Source organism: Engystomops pustulosus, chromosome 5 (genome assembly GCF_040894005.1).
Source record: "Engystomops pustulosus chromosome 5, aEngPut4.maternal, whole genome shotgun sequence".
Lineage (NCBI taxonomy): Eukaryota > Metazoa > Chordata > Amphibia > Anura > Leptodactylidae > Engystomops > Engystomops pustulosus.
This window is the reverse complement of record NC_092415.1, coordinates 131393480-131412046: the sequence shown is the minus strand read 5'-3', so window position 1 is coordinate 131412046 and position 18567 is coordinate 131393480.

Genomic DNA, 18567 nt, shown 5'->3' with positions numbered 1-18567 from the left:
AGAAGTGAGGGCCCTGCTAACAAGAGCATACAATCTATGAGGACATTGTTTTGGGCCATCATTTTTGCTTGCCATGAATCAAAGCTTAAGGATGAATCAATTTGAATCAATCAGTTTTGTGGTATTCAGGACATCAGTGTGGAATATATTCAGAGGAAAAGCACTTCTATGCTTTCCTGTGACTCTTCAAGGCTCTTTGTGGCAAACTGCTGATGACACTTTGTGGCCACTTTGCTCTGAGAACACCCTGCTTGAAATATTACAATGTCAATGTACGGTTGATCAATTGTTAGTTGTCATCTTGGTCTCAAGATGTCAAAATGTGCACCCCACAATGAGGAGGATTATTTAAATACCAATTCTCATTGAATAAGGAAATTTATTGTTGCAATTCATGGATCACACACCTGTCAAGATTTTTTTCTGTTAAGAGAAGAGCAAGTTGAACAAAAAGCAATACAACAATTGACTGTTGGACATGTGCATGTATCATTTTAGAGGTCACATTCAGTTCATCTCTAATGGCCAGAGTGAATTTTACGTTATTCCTACAATTTCACCAAAGCCAAATATTCATATCTTTTTGTGAGTAGTGTAAATATATATGTTATAGAAATTGTTCAATAAAAACAGGTTTAAATATTGTACATAGGGCTGAACGATGAATAACTTAACTATTCTGCCTTACAAAACTCTTTATTTTCTCAAAAGATGTTCTACTTAGATTGGAAATGTCTATACATTGTGATTTTAAGTTGCCAGTGTTGTTACAAATATTTTGTATATGTAATGTCTATTCTTGTGACCCTTCAGTGCTGTATTTTTAATTCTTATGTGATAGATTCCAGCAAAAAAAAAATGAAGCTTTGAAGCTGGCCATACACATTGAAACACGCATATGCAAATATGCATATTATGGAAATCATTCATAACTGTTTTGGATTAAAAGACATGGAAATTTCTAGTTATTCCCTAATCATGATAGAAATACACTTATTTCTTCATACATATATTTATAACTTTTAATATATTTTATAATGAATGGTAGTACAATTATTTATGTATCTATGGTACACCTCCATTTTTGTCATTTTATACTTGTTTGCACATGCACTAAATGCTTAATGAGAATTTTTGTGAAAGAGTGTTTTGAATGTGTATCTTATAGTTGTGTGGCCCATTTTAGATCTGTAATGTTTTTTGATATTTTGAAACACTTTGCTAAGTAAATTATATGCAATTTGAAATATATGTAGTGTTTAATGCAAATTCTTGTTTTGCTAATACTTTAATTGCTATTCGTCAAATAAATATATTTTTATAGCTTTTGTGTGTTTATTCTTGGAACTTCATTCTTGTATAATATAAAAAAAGTTTATTATATATATGCATTATGGGGAAGCATGAGAGCGGCGTAGCGGAAGTTGTGTGCCGCGGCCACACCCCCTTCCTTTGAGTGACGGTGGGACCCGCTCGGACATGTGTCCGGACATGTGTCTGCCGGGTCGCTGAAAGCCCGAGAGTAGCGGTGGTGACGGAGCAGCGTGGTGAACCGCTGTGGGGAGCCGTTAAGTCTGACGAAACCCGTTCATCTGAGGGGAGCCGGAGTCATGAGAGGAACCCGGCATCCTTCATTGGAGCCAGTGTACGCATCAGTGGCGTCTGGAAGGATTTCCCATGTGAGAGGTGGGAGTCCGTAACTGGTGAATCGTTGGTGCTGGCAATTGACACGGAGTGACTCCAGGACAGCAGCGTGGGAGCAAAGTCCCAGCCATTGTTCAAGTGGATCAGGAAATACCACCAAGTATTATACACTGGAGCACGGAGAAATCCATCCTCATTTTTGCCATAGGTCACGTGAGTGCATATAATGCATGAGAACAGTATTTTTTGTCAGGCTGTCAAAAAAGCAAGGCCCCCGCTGGGGGTACTGGGGGTTGTCTCCTGCAGCTGTGGCGTGGAGGGCAGGTGCCCTTGACGACATAGCGTCGGGGCGCCGACGGTTGCCGGAGGTGGGGGTCAAGCAAGGCACGCCCGGAACTGACTCTGGGGCAAATACGGTTGGCCAAATAAAATATATAGAGTCTGGGCCATTATCAGTGTGATCTATTGCTATTGGACTATGCGCTAAGAGGATGGGCTCTTTGGGCCTTCAGTCTGAGGAACAGTGTGCACACTCAGTTAAAGTGTAAAAACTTTCCTTGAGGGGTCACTCTCTAAGTACTGTATATATTGAGCGGGCAAGACGCTGGAATATGGCCCCCAAAGGAACTGTCGGCAGTATGGACTTGCTGGGTCCGCATAAACGATAGACTCTGGAAAAAAACTTTGTTTTAGGCTGCCTCAGTTCGTATGATAGTAAAGACTGTTCTTTATGGTCTAAAAGTTCTGCTGCGGAACTGTTTTCATTGGAGATAAGGCTTGGCAGCTTGTAACTTGGAATCATTTATAGGCACATCATTGCTGAACTGTGGGTTTAAGTATTCCTGTATAAAACTGATAATCTTGACAGGAGATCCTGTAAGAACTAGGTTTGCAAAGGGGGTCACATTAAACGTTTAAAATTGTTGACGATAGGTGTGGTATGATGACGCGAGGTGCCAATGCCCCAAAAGGGAGTAATCCCCAGAAAGAGGCAGCTCGGAAATCTGGTTCCTTTACCGTTAAAAATGATTCCCCTAGAGGGAAAAACCTCAAGGGTGAGGCAAAAGGTGACACTAAACTTATGGAGAGATGGTGTGGGGCAAGTCATACCTCAGAAGAGAGAGGGGGTGAGGAGCCTATAGAAGGGACAGAAACGAACCAGGGTCAGAAAAAGGAGAGTGGAGAAAATCTGTCAGCATCAGCAGTGGATAAAATCTTGGCAAAAATTGAGACATGCAATAGGTCCATTGCGGATCTAGTAGGAGAAGTTGGTGGGTTAAAAAATGAGATAACATTCCTTAGAGAGGATATGCAGAAAGTAAAGGAACGCTTGAATAAAGTTGAAAAGCAGTCTCAGGGAATGGAAGAAATGATGGGCAAGATGCAAGTAGAGATCAGGGAGCTAAAACAGGATAACAAACAAATTAAAGACAGATTGGTAGATATGGAGAACAGATCAAGGAGAGCGAATATCAAATGTTTGGGCTTCCCGGAGGGTACAGAGGGGAAGGATACGATAGCATTTCTCGAGGGATGGTTCAAAAAATGGTTGGGGGACGAGTTCTTCCTGAACAAGCAATTCATAGAAAGGGCGCATAGAATACCAGCCAAACCCCCCCCCCCCCTCCAGGCAGCCCTCCAAGGCCCTTCCTGATTAAATTCATGTCCTCCAGGGATAGAGATCGGGTGATGCAGGAAAGCAGAAAAGCAACAGAATTGAGGTGGAACAATGGAGAGATTAGACTCTTCCCAGTCTATGCAGCCCAAACAAGAAAAGAGCGGGGCAGTTTCAGGGACTGTAAAAAACGATTGAGAGAGAATAACATCCAATATGCACTTCTATTTCCGGCAAAATTGAGAGTGATCTTTAAGGAAAAAACCCAATTTTTTTACAGTCCGGAGGAGGTACAAAACTGGATGGATATGAATCTCCCACCAGAGAGGTAGAAAAACAATTGTATTTTGGGAGGTCGGGAGGGAGGGATGTTGGTGGGAGACAGGGGGGGGAGAGGGGTGGGAGGTGAAGGTCATGAGCAGGCGCTCGATTGTTATGGGTTTTTTGTTTTTTTTTTCCTCTCTCTCTGTGTCCTCTCTTCTCTCCTCTCTTCTCTCCTCTCTTCTCTCCTCTCCAAATCCAAGAGGGAATAGATGACTAAAATTGTGTCATGGAACATGAGGGGATTGAGAGATAGAGTTAAGAGAATGGCAATATTTAGGGCCCTAGCCTGTTATGATGCCGACATTCTATGCCTTCAAGAGACCCATATTCTGGCAGAGGAGGTGAACTGGCTCAATAAAAGATGGATAGGGGAAATTTATGCCGCTGGGTACTCAGTATACTCTAGGGGGGTTTGTATATTGATAAAGAACACCACTAAATTCTCCTGTTACGGAAAATGGAATGATAAAGAAGGGAGGTTTGTGCTTATACACTGTATAATTCAGGAGCTGGAATGCCTCATTGCATCTATCTATATTCCACCACCTTTTGAGTATGGAGTCTGTGAAAGGATCCATAGATAATCCAAAGTAACGACTTTACCATTTCTGTTTATAGGAGACTACAACGGGGTATTGGACCCCAGGAAAGATCGGTTGAACCCGAACTCACAAAAGCAGGGTAACATCGGGGGGACCAATCTTAATAAATGGTGTGAGGAATTGGGGTGGTTGGACTTATGGAGACTAAAGTACCCAGATAAAAGGGTTTTTTCCTGCCATTCTAAATCTTGGGGGTGCTTTTCCAGAATTGATATGGCCCTGGGCAACGAAAGGATGTATCATAACATTCAGGAGGTTAAATATGGTGTAAGGGGTTTTTCAGACCATTCCCCATTGATTGTCCAACTGAAGGTAGGGAGGAAGAGGAGTCAGCCTAGATGGAAGATAAACAGCTTCTGGCTGAATAAGGTTGGATCCCAGGAGAAAATTGATTTAGAACTAAAAGAAATCTTTAAGGAATCTCAGGGGAATATAGGGAAGTTAGAGCAATGGGAAAGGGGGGAAAAAGCTCTAAAAAGAATAAACACAAAAGAAGTAGTAGACTGTAAATTTAAGTTCCGTCAAAAGGAGGATGGGTTGAAGAAAGAAGTTGAAAAAACAGAAAGGGAGTATTTAAAAGTAACCTCAATAGAGAATAAGGCACTCTGGGAGAAAGCAACAGAGAAATATGAGAAGCACATTGAACAAAAGGTGTACAGCTCCTCATTAATCTGTAAAAGTATGTGGTTTATGGAGGGTGAAAAACCCAGTAAGCTCCTGGCAAGCTTAGTAAAGGGAAAAGGCTCCACGCAAATTATAACAGCCATTAAAAATAAACGGGGATTGTGTTAAATAAGGAAGTGGAGATTTTAGAATTCTTCCAGCAATATTTTAGGGACATTTACACTTCAGAATGGAAGGGGACAAAGGAGAAGTTAATAGAATTTTTTGAAGGGGTGGAAGTAGAAGTACTGAAAGAGGAGAGTAGGAAACTATTGGACTCCCCCCTGTCACTACAAGAGATCAAGGGAGTGATTAAGGAACTCCTAGGGAATAAAGCTCCAGGCCCGGATGGGCTACCAGGCGAGGTCTACCAGAGATACGGGGAAACTCTAGTGACGGTATTATTAGGGGTATTTGAACAGGCCTTTACTAGGGGAAAGTTACCTCTATCGATGTATGAGACAGACATCATTTTAATCCCAAAACCAGATAAGGATAGAACTGACCCTGATGCATATAGACCCATTTCACTTTTGAATGTGGATGTAAAGGTCCTAGCACAAGTTTTGGCTAAGAGACTTACGAAAGCTATAACGGAGGTTGTATCTGAAGATCAATGTGGCTTTATGGCGGGGAGAACAACCACGGCTAATTTGAGAAAGTTGTTTTCTTGTATGGAAGCCCCGGAGGTGCTGAGGGATGGGGGGGCGATCCTCTCCCTCGATGCAACCAAGGCGTTCGACCGAGTAGAATGGGACTTTTTGTGGGTGGCGATGGAGAAGATGGGATTTGGAGAGCCATTTATTAGATGGGTACAACTTTTATATAAACATCCAGGCGCCGCGGTTTGTGTCGGGGGACAGAGGTCGCCCCCGTTTCCCTTAGCTAGAGGAACAAGGCAAGGCTGCCCCTTGTCCCCTTTTATTTTTTCCCTAGTGATAGAGGTAGTGGCAGTTATGATACGAAAAGAGGGAGGGATTAGTGGAATTAGTTTTGGGGAAAGAGAACTAAAAACGTCCCTCTATGCGGACGATATGATAATTTTCCTTGGTAACCCGTCAGAAGACATAAATAAGGTTAGGGATATTCTTCATAAGTTTGGGAGGGTGTCAGGTCTGCGTATAAATTGGGCAAAATCAATGTTAATGCCCCTTGGGAAAAAAGAAGTTATATCTGACCTGCCGGTGGAAATTATCTATGGGCAGAAAACATTTAAGTATTTGGGGATCATAGTCTCTAACTCAGTGAATAGGTATGTAGAACTGAACGTTGTACCTTTGTTAAGAAAATGGAGGAATAAGGTTAAGATATGGGCGAAATTAAAATTATCATATGCAGCGAGACTTACCCTGATCAAGATGGTGTTTTTGCCACAAGCACTGTACATCTTCAGGAACTCACCAGTGAAAATACCCGGAAGAATATTTGCTATAATGGATAAAATTTGTGTCAATTTCTTCTGGCCAGGTAGGAAGGCACGTATAAGCAAATGTTATTTGAAGTGCCCAAAAGAAAAAGGAGGTCTTGCTCTGCCTGATTGGAACCTGTATTTCTTGGCCGCTCAGGCGGCAGCCATTCTGAAAGACACTCCAGAGGACTTGACAATTTAATTATCAAGATCGTGAGCTAAGGATCGAGGAAATAATGGAGACGATTCCCACAACAGAGATAAAGAGGGTTAAGTTGTTAGCCACTTCATTTGACAGCTGGGAAAAGGTTAAAAAAAATTTGGGGTAATAATGACTGGCTGGAATCTACCCCCATTTGGGATAATTTATTAGTGAAAGGGGAAGAGTTAAGGGATTATAAGGGTTGGATAAGTAAGGGTATAAGGTATATAACAATAAAAACATTTGAGGTATTAAAAAGGGAGTTTAAGCTAGGGGATAATGACCTTTTTGGGTACATCAGACTATGGTGGTTTTTCAAAAATTGAACCACAAATGCACTATTCTGTGCTCGGGGAAATTTAATGAAATGGTAAGGAAAAAAAATTAGCTGTTATTTATAATTTACTTAGTCAAGGAAACACGCAAAAGATAAAGTTTAAATGTATACAGGGGTGGGAACAGGATTTGGGAAATCATGTAGAGGGTGAAGAGATATGGGAGTATATCCTAAGGAACTTTACACAGGTATCCAATAATGGTTCACATAGAATTTCACAATTTTTGATTACTAACAGGTTGCATAGAACCCCAAAGTGGTTAAATAAGGTGGGTTACAGGCATAATGACAAATGTGTAAAGTGTGGGAATGAAGGAGCAGATTGGGTGCACCTCTTCTGGAGATGCCCAAAACTTCATCGTTACTGGGTGGCTGTCTTGCAAAAATGAATAGGATAATAGGGATAAAGATACAGCTAGATGCTTGGGTGGGAATATTGGGCTATATAAAGAACATTAAGATATCAAATAAGGAAAAAAAATTATTATCTCAAATGTTATTCCTGGCCAGGAAAACTATTCTTAAGATGTGGATATCCGAAAGTGTTCCAACAGTTAATATGTGTGATACAGTTCTTTGTATTTTCTTCTATGTGTTTTTATTCCAAAGCTCTGTATATACAGTAGGAAGGTTAAAACATGCTTATTAAGGATTCTATCTCATACCAAGTATTGATGTCCTAGGCACTTGCCACTTTGTTATAACTATTTGTATATATTTTATAGCGCTTCACTTTAAAGCAAGGTATATATATAGGAATGGTTTAAATCCGTGTATTAATTGTTATATTATTTATTTCTACACTAGGCACTTGTCACTCTGAAGCAGTCATTTGTGTATTTTTAAATGGGGTAGTAGGGTAAGGGAAAAAAAAGAAAGGAAGGAAAAAAAGAAAAGAAGAAAAAATGGGAAAAAAAGAAAAAGAAAAAGTGGAAGAGAGAGAAAAGGGAAAAGGAAAGGGGAAAGAAGAAGAAGGATACACCACGGAGGGTTTTACCTCAAAGTTTTTGTATATACACTGGGCTTGACCAAGATTGCTTACTAATGGTCTTACCCTCATTGATGTATTATCCAATGTGTTTTATTTCAAAACTTGATATATGTATAGGGATAGTCCAAACTTGTTCATGAATGGTATTTTCTTATACCATCTACTTCTGCACTGGCACTTTGATAGAGTCATTTCTGTATTTTGCACTATGGTAGATAATATATGTAATTTAATACTGTTTTTTTATAATGTAACTTTTCTGTATTGTATGAGCAATTGTATGTATTTTTAACAACTGTACAGATATTGAAAATAATTTGGACTAGAGTTGCATGTCAGGGGTTCTGGGCTGTTTTTATGGTATAGCGATGAAAAATGTGTTAATTTGTACATATAATGGAATAAAGCTTGATTTGAACCTAAAAAAAAAATAAAAAAATGTAATTCTCACGTTGGCCACTAGATGTCAATATAAGTAACTCACTTTACAGCTGGTTTCAGGCCCCGCCCCCTCCGTATAGCAGCGTCGTATTGTTATATTACTCTGGTTATAAGGTTATTATCTGTCAAGTTCTGCCCTTATTCACACAACCTCAGGTTCTCTAATGACTGATAACATTCACAGAGTTGAGCTCAGGAGAGATCAAACCAAGACAACGTATGGTATAAAATCTCAGTCTCTGCGTACTGTTGCCATCAAAGGTAAGGCAGATGTGAGATGCTTTATTTGTGTCACACAGTATTATACAGAAACCTGCAGTGGGGCAGGACAAAGGCTAAATTACTTAGGGATAAAGAAGTAATGTAATAGTCCATTGGTTGGTAAATTATTACATGGGCATCGGAGACACTTCCCTGAAGTGGATATACAGTCGTAAATCCCTCTTGATAGATGTAAACATTGACTAAGAGAGATGCAAACAGCAGCTGTGGGGGGTCTTTCACTCCTTTGGTGGACAGCAGTGGACTTTGATCAGCTTCAGCCATAGTCAAACATCTTCTTAGTTTCAACACTCAGCAAGTATATGAAAAATAAAAACATTTTCATTAAACATAAAACAATACTTCACAGTGCCCCCTAAAATGATTTTATTTTATCTCTCCCTCACACCTCAGTTAAACCCTTAGGAGTTGGTCAGCAGTGGGGAAGGGGATAGGATTTCTTCACCAGTTTGAGACGGGAAGAGCCTTGTGCTCCACCCCCCTTTGTACTTGGACTTATCTGCTGAATAGACTCCTCCTATTCTTTCCCTTTCTAAATATCTGTATAAACCACTTGGGTTTTAAGTGGGGAGACTAAAACTCCAATGTTCCCCCAGGTGAAACCTATTGCACTCGTTATCAGAGGGAAGGGGCCCTTTGGAGTTCAGTGTATTTCTGATATGACCAAAATGTAATGGAAAACAGAATAATGGAAGGACTAATAAGGACACCCTTAAGAGAAACAATCCTAGTCGTTTAAGGGCTGACTACCAATCACCTAGCCGACCAAATATAAGAGTCCCATGGGTGGTCAATGCTACAGTTAATTTGTTTCCCAAAGAAGTTTATCAATCCCCATCAAAACTTTAATAAGGCATAAAGGAAAAAAACTTGACTTGAGTGAATCTAATTAGGTCTTTCTTCTAGCTGTCTTGAAGTGCTTGTTGTCCATCCACAACACCTGGAAGGCATCATCATCTCCAGAGTCATTTCTCTTCCTCACATGGCTCTTTATCACCAACCGATCTCCAGGTTGAAGCTCATGAAAGAGAAAACTCAAACATATACTTTAGAACAGTGCATGTGTAAGGTTATCATACAGTCTAAGTCTCCCATACTGCATTTGGAGCAACTGTGAACAATAATATCCTAATCTAGGAACCAAACAAAATGAAATCTTGTAGGGACTCAATCCTGTCTTTTTACTGGCCTATATCTTACTGAAAGGGCTAATGGCTAATGGTAGACCCTCGGTCCATGGTTTCCCCGTCTCCACCATTGCCTTTTAGATCTTTAGTTTCAGAGTCCCATTCAACCTCTCAACCTTACTGCTACTTTGTGGATGGGGTGGGATGTGAACTACCCAATCTATCCCTAAATCTTAACTTCTCTTGAGAAGTGGGTATCTTTTGAGCACTTCTGGTCACTCATACCTGTAGACCATTTTTGAACTGAATATAGTCAATACACTTATCTCTGGGAAAGATACAAAAAATCTTGGTTATGCCGTGGGGAAACCTTCACAGACTGGTGGATATAACCATAAGCCACCTGGGTCACAGTAGGTTGTAAAGAGTCCATTGTCCACAGATCAGACTGGCACCTTCGTCTTGCTTCATCTTCTGTCCTTCTTTTGCCGCTTGTCTCTGCAGGACCTGTAGCATGTTAGGACTTACCAAGGTAGAGGTTTCCTCAGCTGGCAACACAGTCATGGTGGCGACTAAGGGTACAGACGTCCTGGCAGCTTCTTTGGTTGCTCTATCTGCCTAGTCATTCCCTTGTGTTTCTGTTCACCTTGGCGTGTGCCTTACTTTTAACAATAGCTACTACTGTAAGCTCTAGTAGCCTCTCCAAGTATCTTAGGTCTGCATGTTTCACTAGGTGCCTGCTGCTGGTGTGATGAACGTTCTGGCTTTCCACATAGGGCTGTTAACATAAGCTGTTCCAAACGTACCTTGAATCTGTGTACATGCTATATCTGTCTTACCCTAAGCTAAGGGACATACTTCTATATCAGTTCTGTTCCACTAATGTAATATGTAATGGAAGTGCTTTTGTTTCTTATACCTGGTTGCTTGTTGGGTTGTGCAATGACAGCATATAACATGTTAATAACATTTACCTTCACAATAATACCTGGAACCATCCACAAAGAGTACAAGGTCAGGGTACTGAATCTGTGAGAAAATCCCACATAATCATGGTTCTCCATAAGAGGAGGAAAGTAAATTAAATTTAACCAAATACCTGGATCTTCTCCCCCCTTGCTCCAAAGGCAGTATGTCAACTGGATGCATATAAAAGGACAAAATCTGCTCAGAAATAAAAAAGAAAACATATTGTAAACATTAGTACCAGGCTGTTTAAGTGTTTGGGCTGCACTTATGAGCACACAGCTAAAATATTATATGGTACATAAACTGCAATTTGCTAAAAATCTGAGAGATAATTATAACAATGAATAAGCTGCCACTATCTGCTCAAACACAAGAGGGTCTCATCTCACTAAATGATGAGCCATGAGCCTTTATCATTTTCCTTTACAGTCCTTGGCTTAGAGCCAGTACCTCTCAATGTTGGTGACCTTGGATCACTGGTCTTTTTAGAATTATCTATATGGCGTTCTGCTGATATTTCTGAGCTCTAAACTTTCTCCAGAATAAACTGAGGGAAAAACAGTGGTTATACATAACATAAGAACCTTGATCTTGAATCAGCTCTATGGGCTAAAAAACACAAAGGGGACAATATAAGTTTAGATCAGGTTTTAAATCAGGTCAGATTGCTTGATCATAAACATATAAAAACAGAACATCTAGACTACTGTTCTACTCTTTGAGAGTATAACTACTGTAGAAAACTGGACACCTGGTGGCAATACTTACCACACAGATTATTTCCCTTACTGTGTGAAAACAAATACAAATCTAGATGCAAAAATACAAAAAGTACAGAATTTGAGCCAATAAGTGTGACATTGGCTGCAACTGCTTGCTCTATAATCATGGGACACTACTTCTGCAAACAGAAAATCCTCAATCTTAATGGATATATTTTCTTTTTATTGGGGCAAGGAATTTTAACTTCTGCAGATAAATGTGGAATTGTCCTACATTTGTGGGTAAGAGAATTTTAACTGCACTGCAGAATATTCAGGGACATAATTCCACAAAGATTAATATTAGAAAACAATAAATCACGATCTTTTGGTACTCAACACTTGCTCTCAGAACAGAGTTACCAATAACTTGATGAAATGTAATTGGCTTTCTTGAGTTTTTCTCTAATCTTTCTCTTCACTGCTGCTTGGAGGAGGGGGGGGGGGGAGGAGAATCTCATAGTCTCCCCCTTTGACCTTCTATCTGACAAGATAATATAACACTTTGCTATGGGCTGGAATGCTGCCAACCTTGTCTTATCACTGCAGCCTCACCCCCCCCTGTCTCCCCCTGTCGCACTACAAGTCTCAGGGGTAATACAAAGTAATACAAGGGAATACCTTTTTACAAATGTTATTTTAAAATCAATTCTTCAACTGCCCACTGTCTTGTCTGAATAATCTTTCCAACCACAGGGGGTTTCTTTAAAAAACAAACAAACAAACAAACATCACTATTCAGTTCCAGAATTCTCTCTATAACACCTGAACAGCGTTCAGTTCCCCAATATCACTGACATTTCCTACTCTTGAATTTCAACAACATACTATTCTCAAAATTTATTATCCCCAACCAGCTTCTATGGCTTCCAACAGAGCAAAGCCACAGGTAACCAACCTCAAAGCCTTGAGAAACCACACCCTCCACATGACTGTAAAATGGCTGCCGGGCTCGGCCACAGGTATGCTGTTTAAAGATGGCCGCCACCAAAGCACTGTGGGGAATGGCTTTTGCCTTAAACAATAACAAGTCTCTCCTTACTCCATTAATCCACCCTTCTTATGATATGGGATAAAGGGGGTGGAGTCTCGCAGGGCCCTGCTCTGCCATCTTTCTTCTTTGTTTCAGGTAGGAAAAACACATAAAATCTCTTTTTCTTCAAACTGCTTTCCATAACAACAATTTTGATCTGTCTCTTATCGCCCGTCTCTTTCTATCAAGCTCTTAGCTAAGCGGGCACTCTAAGGGATCCTCCACCCAGATCTCATAATTTACAACCTACTATCTCTTTGTTACTTTCCTTTTTGATAATTTATTATTCCAGCAGGAATATTTGACTTCTACTACGTGCTGGGGAAATATCTTATACATCAGCCTGTATGGTGGTATAATAACTAATGAGACAAATGATGGCTGATGACTTCACTACATAGCTCACAACTATTATCAACCCACAGAAGATCAATACTTATATATGACCAGGTTCAATAACCAGAGCTTTACTTTGGTCAAAACTGTACAGGTGAGAAGCCGACTATATAGCTATCCTGACCGGAGACACAGGAGGCTTATAGGCAAGATAACATGTATTTTCTTACCTTTGTATGGGGCTGCAGTCCCCACCTCCTGCGTTATTCAGTCAGACCTAGTCATTTCTTGCGGCTGCACAACCCTGTACTCTGCTCTGGCAGAAAATTATGGCAGTAACTATTTTGGATTGCACACTAAAACCTGTGTGCCAATATGAATGTATTGATCTCTGCTCCAAATTGGATATTAACATATATATATATATATATATATATATATATATATATATATATATATATATATTAAATAATGTGTACCTAAAGAATCAGACATGGCCATTGTCAGTAAGATTCTCTTGCAATAAATCCCCTATAATAAGTTCCCTTATCTCTGCCTCCAGGAGGACTTTTTAAACAAAGACTATAACCCAGACAAGCTGTAACCCTTTCTGTCCTCTTTACAAAGAATTTCATAGCAGTTGCTCAATGTACAATCAGTTTCAGTTTCCGGAATTAATACAGTTTCACGTTCTCCCGCCGTCAAATCACCCCTGGTTCCTCCGGTTGTGAAATTACAACCTCATGACGTCTTACCACGACTTATGAGGGCCTTGTGCTTCTCAGCGTGCTGCGTCGACTCTCTATCCCTCTCTAACGTCCCTACCAAAAAGGAACCAGGTCTATGGGCAACACCACATGGGTACCAGTACAAAGTACCAGTACCGGCCCCAAACCCCTACTCAAGCTTCAAGGCTTGGGGCAGTCCCAAGCCCCTACTCAAGCTTCAAGGCTTGGGACTCCTAACTATCCCTCCCTACCTAGCCATCCGCCCAAAATCAAAATTCAACCGTCAGTGTCTACTATATGAGACCCGCACACAACTCAATACTCAATATCTTCACCGCTGCAGCAATAACCATAACCACGACTGGTCGGGAGAAGGCTTAGAGTAACCTGGGTTGGCAGTGACACTATAACAATATATAAATTCTTGGAGCTACACAGCAGAGTTCGAGACCTGTCACTTAGGCGCGGCCCTTGGGTCGGCTTAGAAGCGCAACTAACTCAAACCCCGGACCAACGACACAGGTAAGACAAAGATTCAAAAAAATCAATGAACTTACCGTGTTCAGTGGAGTTGATCAGGCTCAGGTCAGTCCAGAGAATGGCCAGAAAGCACCCTTTGATTGCCGGTCCAGGGGCCCTCTCGGCTCCTCGAGTGTAGTCCCGGGTTTCAGCACCAGCTGTCAAGTTCTGCCCTTATTCACACAACCTCAGGTTCTCTAATGACTGATAACATTCACAGAGTTGAGCTCAGGAGAGATCAAACCAAGACAACGTATGGTATAAAATCTCAGTCTCTGCGTACTGTTGCCATCAAAGGTAAGGCAGATGTGAGATGCTTTATTTGTGTCACACAGTATTATACAGAAACCTGCAGTGGGGCAGGACAAAGGCTAAATTACTTAGGGATAAAGAAGTAATGTAATAGTCCATTGGTTGGTAAATTATTACATGGGCATCGGAGACACTTCCCTGAAGTGGATATACAGTCGTAAATCCCTCTTGATAGATGTAAACATTGACTAAGAGAGATGCAAACAGCAGCTGTGGGGGGTCTTTCACTCCTTTGGTGGACAGCAGTGGACTTTGATCAGCTTCAGCCATAGTCAAACATCTTCTTAGTTTCAACACTCAGCAAGTATATGAAAAATAAAAACATTTTCATTAAACATAAAACAATACTTCACATATCTGTATCACAATATCTGCAATTAAAAGAGATGTCAACCCTAAAAAAAAAAAATAAATAAATATGTATTATATACAGTTTTCACAATGCATTTCTAACTAAATGTTTTTCCTTATTGGAAAGCACTGCATAGATTAAATCACTCTGATCAAATAAGGAATCATTTGTGAAAATGTTGGCTCCATTACTGAGATGCTAGTCCCTTATCCATCAACAGATTTCCTTAGTAAAATATCCTTTATTACGTTATTTTAATTATTTGCAATTTCATGAAATTTTCACAACTCCATTAGTTTCTAATTAGTGTTGCACACCTCTAATTTTTAAATTGGAAGGTTCATCTACTCATTATATGTCAGTTAGCACAGATTCACACGGGCGTGTCCGTTAGAAAATTGATCCATTTTGTTTTTAATTTCCCCATTATTTTTGAAAATCAGAACAAACCTTTCCTGTTTTAGGTCAATTAGGATTACCAAAATGATTTTTTGCAAAATACCAGAATAAAGTTGCTACTACAGCACATGGAAGCGATCAATCCTTGTCTTTATTTTAACAACACCAAGGACTGTCCATACATCCGTTGATCCAAGACACGAAGAGGCGGCTAGAAACACCACAGAGTCAGGAAGTTTGACACAAGGGAAAACTAACCCGTTGACACCCAAGATGATGCTGAGAAAGAAGAATCAACGCATTTAGGGGTAAATATTTCTTACTCAGACTCTTACTAATGACTCTTACTAATGATCAAATTTCTGTGTTGTCCAAAGATTTCTCATTTTGTATTTGTACTCATCCTGACTAGTTTCAGCTTGCAAAATTTCTTTTGTTCTATCAAACTTAAACATTACTTTCATGATCGAGTAATGAGCTTTAGTATGAGTATGTCTGAATTGTGTCTTAATCAGTTCCAGTTGAGGACTAAGAGTACTTTTACCCTGGAAGTAGATGCACTACATACTGTTGAATTCACAAAAGGCGTAAAAAAAGGAAATTGCTACATTATCCACTGTCACTTGTGATGTGCTTTGAATAATCCTAGCTTTACCAAAGAAGAGATCTGGCCTGTGACAGCGAAATCACCATCAAATCGGTTGATATGGGTGGTGCTGTCGTAATCAAAGTATAACAATTAATTTTTACTGATCCTAAATTTTCATTGTCTAAACTATTATTAAGATTAAGATGAACTATTATTGATTATTAAGATTAAGAATTTAAGATCTCCTCATGGTAGGCCCATAGTATTAGGCACAGGATCTATATTTTCGCATGTAGCCACTTTTTTGGATATAGTTCTATGCAAATTATTTACAACAGGTAGTTCATGTATCTATAATACTGCTGATTTAATTAATACCTTGAATGATGTGTTCCCACTTCAAAAAAGGTTTTTCTAGCTTCATTTAATGTTGTGTCATGTTATATTTCTATAGATCTTCCAGAGGGAAGCAGTGCAGCAAAATAAAACTACGAAGGATTTTATTTTAACATTGTTGGAATTTATTTTAATAAAAATTACTTTCTATTTGGAGATGATTTTTTTTCTTGAAGGCATGGTAGTTGCAATGGTAGCCAACATGGCGCCAGTCCAGGGCCGCATCTGCCATGAGGCGAGATGAAAATCTTGCCTCAGGCGGCAGAATGTGGAGCCCTTTAAGAGCGGCATTTGGCACCTGAATCACCCATCAGATAAATCGCACCTGTCTCTTTAAGACACAAGTGCGATTTACATGCAGGGACACAGGCGGCGGCTGATGATGTCACGCCACTGTGTCTCTGAGGGGAGCCACGCACCGTGGGAGCACCCTGCCTCGAGGTAAGTATAAGTTTTATTAATTTTCAAATACACTTTTTAATGTAATATATATGAGGCGAATAATAATATAATGGGATAGGGGGGTGGGGGCTGTATATATTTATATGGGGCCACATTATTCTTATACTGGGGGTGGGGGAGCTGTATATATTTATATGGGGCCACATTATTTTTATACTGGGGGTGGGGATCTGTATATATTTATATGGGGCACATTATTCTTATACTGGGGGTGGGGGGTTGTATATAGTTATATGGGGCCACATTCTTATACTGGGGGTGGGGCTGTATATATTTATATGGGGACAGATTCTTCTTATACTGGGGGAGCTGTATATGGGATACAATATATTACTAAGCTGGGGGGCAGTATATGGGGTACAGTATGTTGGTAAGCTGGGGGGCTGTTTATGTGATACAGTATATTACTAAGCTGTAGGGGTCTGTATATGGGAACTGTATATAATTTAATTGGAGGGTGAATAACGAGGCCTTTAATATATATGAAAGTAGGGTTTTATAAAAATAAATAAATTATATATATATATATATATATATATATATATATATATATATATATATATATATATATATACACAGTATATATTCATTATGGGGTGCTATATATTTACATTGGGCAGGGTAGCACTTAATATAAAATCATATGTAACATAATAACAGGGTGGGATATATTAGTTATAGGATACAATAGATTACTTTGCATCATATAAACCAAATGTTAGGGGGGGTCTGTATTAATAAATTAGAGGTGTTGTATATTGATTGGTGTGCTATAATTCCAGTAGATTATATATATAATGAAGGGATGTTTTATATGTGTGTGGAGCGTGCGGTCACTTGTGTTGTGAGGGGTATATAATATTTAGTATCCAGTTATGAGTTATCCAGGAGACTTCATACTGTAACCTGAGCAGGTTTTTGTCAACAACAAAAGTCAATTACCTGTCGCAACTAGTCCTGGAGCAAACAAGGGGGGAAGCACTGCTGGACCTTATCCTAACCAACAGACCTGACAGGGTATCAAAATTACTGGTTGGGGGGAACCTAGGTAAGTGATTAGGGAAGACCTTATAGGCATAAACTGGGACAATGTTCTCAAAGACAAAAGCCTCCTTCCCCCCCAAAAAAAAATTGGAGACTTGGACTTTTTCACAAATATTCTAAAAAGGGCCTGTGAGAAACGGTACGGTGCCACCTCGCAAACCACTAAGACAAATCACCGGACCCAGATGGCAAACACCCCCGGGTTCTCCATGAAATATGTAACGTGATAGACAGATCATTATTTTTAATATTTGAAGATTCCCTGAGGACCGGTTATGTTCCACAGGACTGGGGCACATAGCAAATGTGGTACCAATATACAAAAAAGGATCAAAAAGAGATGTTATCCTAACTAATCTGATTGGTTTCTATGAGGAAGTAAGTTCCAGACTGGATCTGGGGGACACTGTGGATGTTGTATATCTGGACTTTTCAAAGGCATTTCACACTGTGCCGCATAAAAGGTTGGTACATAAAATGAGACTGCTGGGGCTAGGCGAAAATCTGTGTATTTGGGTAAGTAATTGGCTTAGTGATAGAAAACAGAGGGTCGTCATTAATGGCACAGTCTCAGATTGGGTTGAGGTTACCAGTGGAGTGCCACAGGGTTCAATATTAGGGCCACTTTTTATTAATGACCTTGTAGTGGTTTACACAGTCAAATTTCAATTTTTGTAGATGCTACTAAGCTGTGCAAAGTAATTAATACTAAGGCTGATAGTTTAGCATTACAGAGGGATTTGAGGAAGCTTGAGGAGTGGGCAGAGAAATGGCTGATGAGGTTTAATGTAGATAAATGTAAAGTTATACACCTGGGCCATGGAAACAAAAAGTATAATTATGTTGTATACAGTCAATTACTTGGTAAAACTGGAGCTGAAATTGGGGGTATTGGGGGTTCTAAAATTATGGGATGTATCAAGAGAGGAATAGCTTCTCATAAGGACATAGTTTTGCCCTTACAAATCACTGGTCAGACCACACATGGAATATTGTGTACAGTTTTGGCACCAGTGTGTAGGAAGGACATA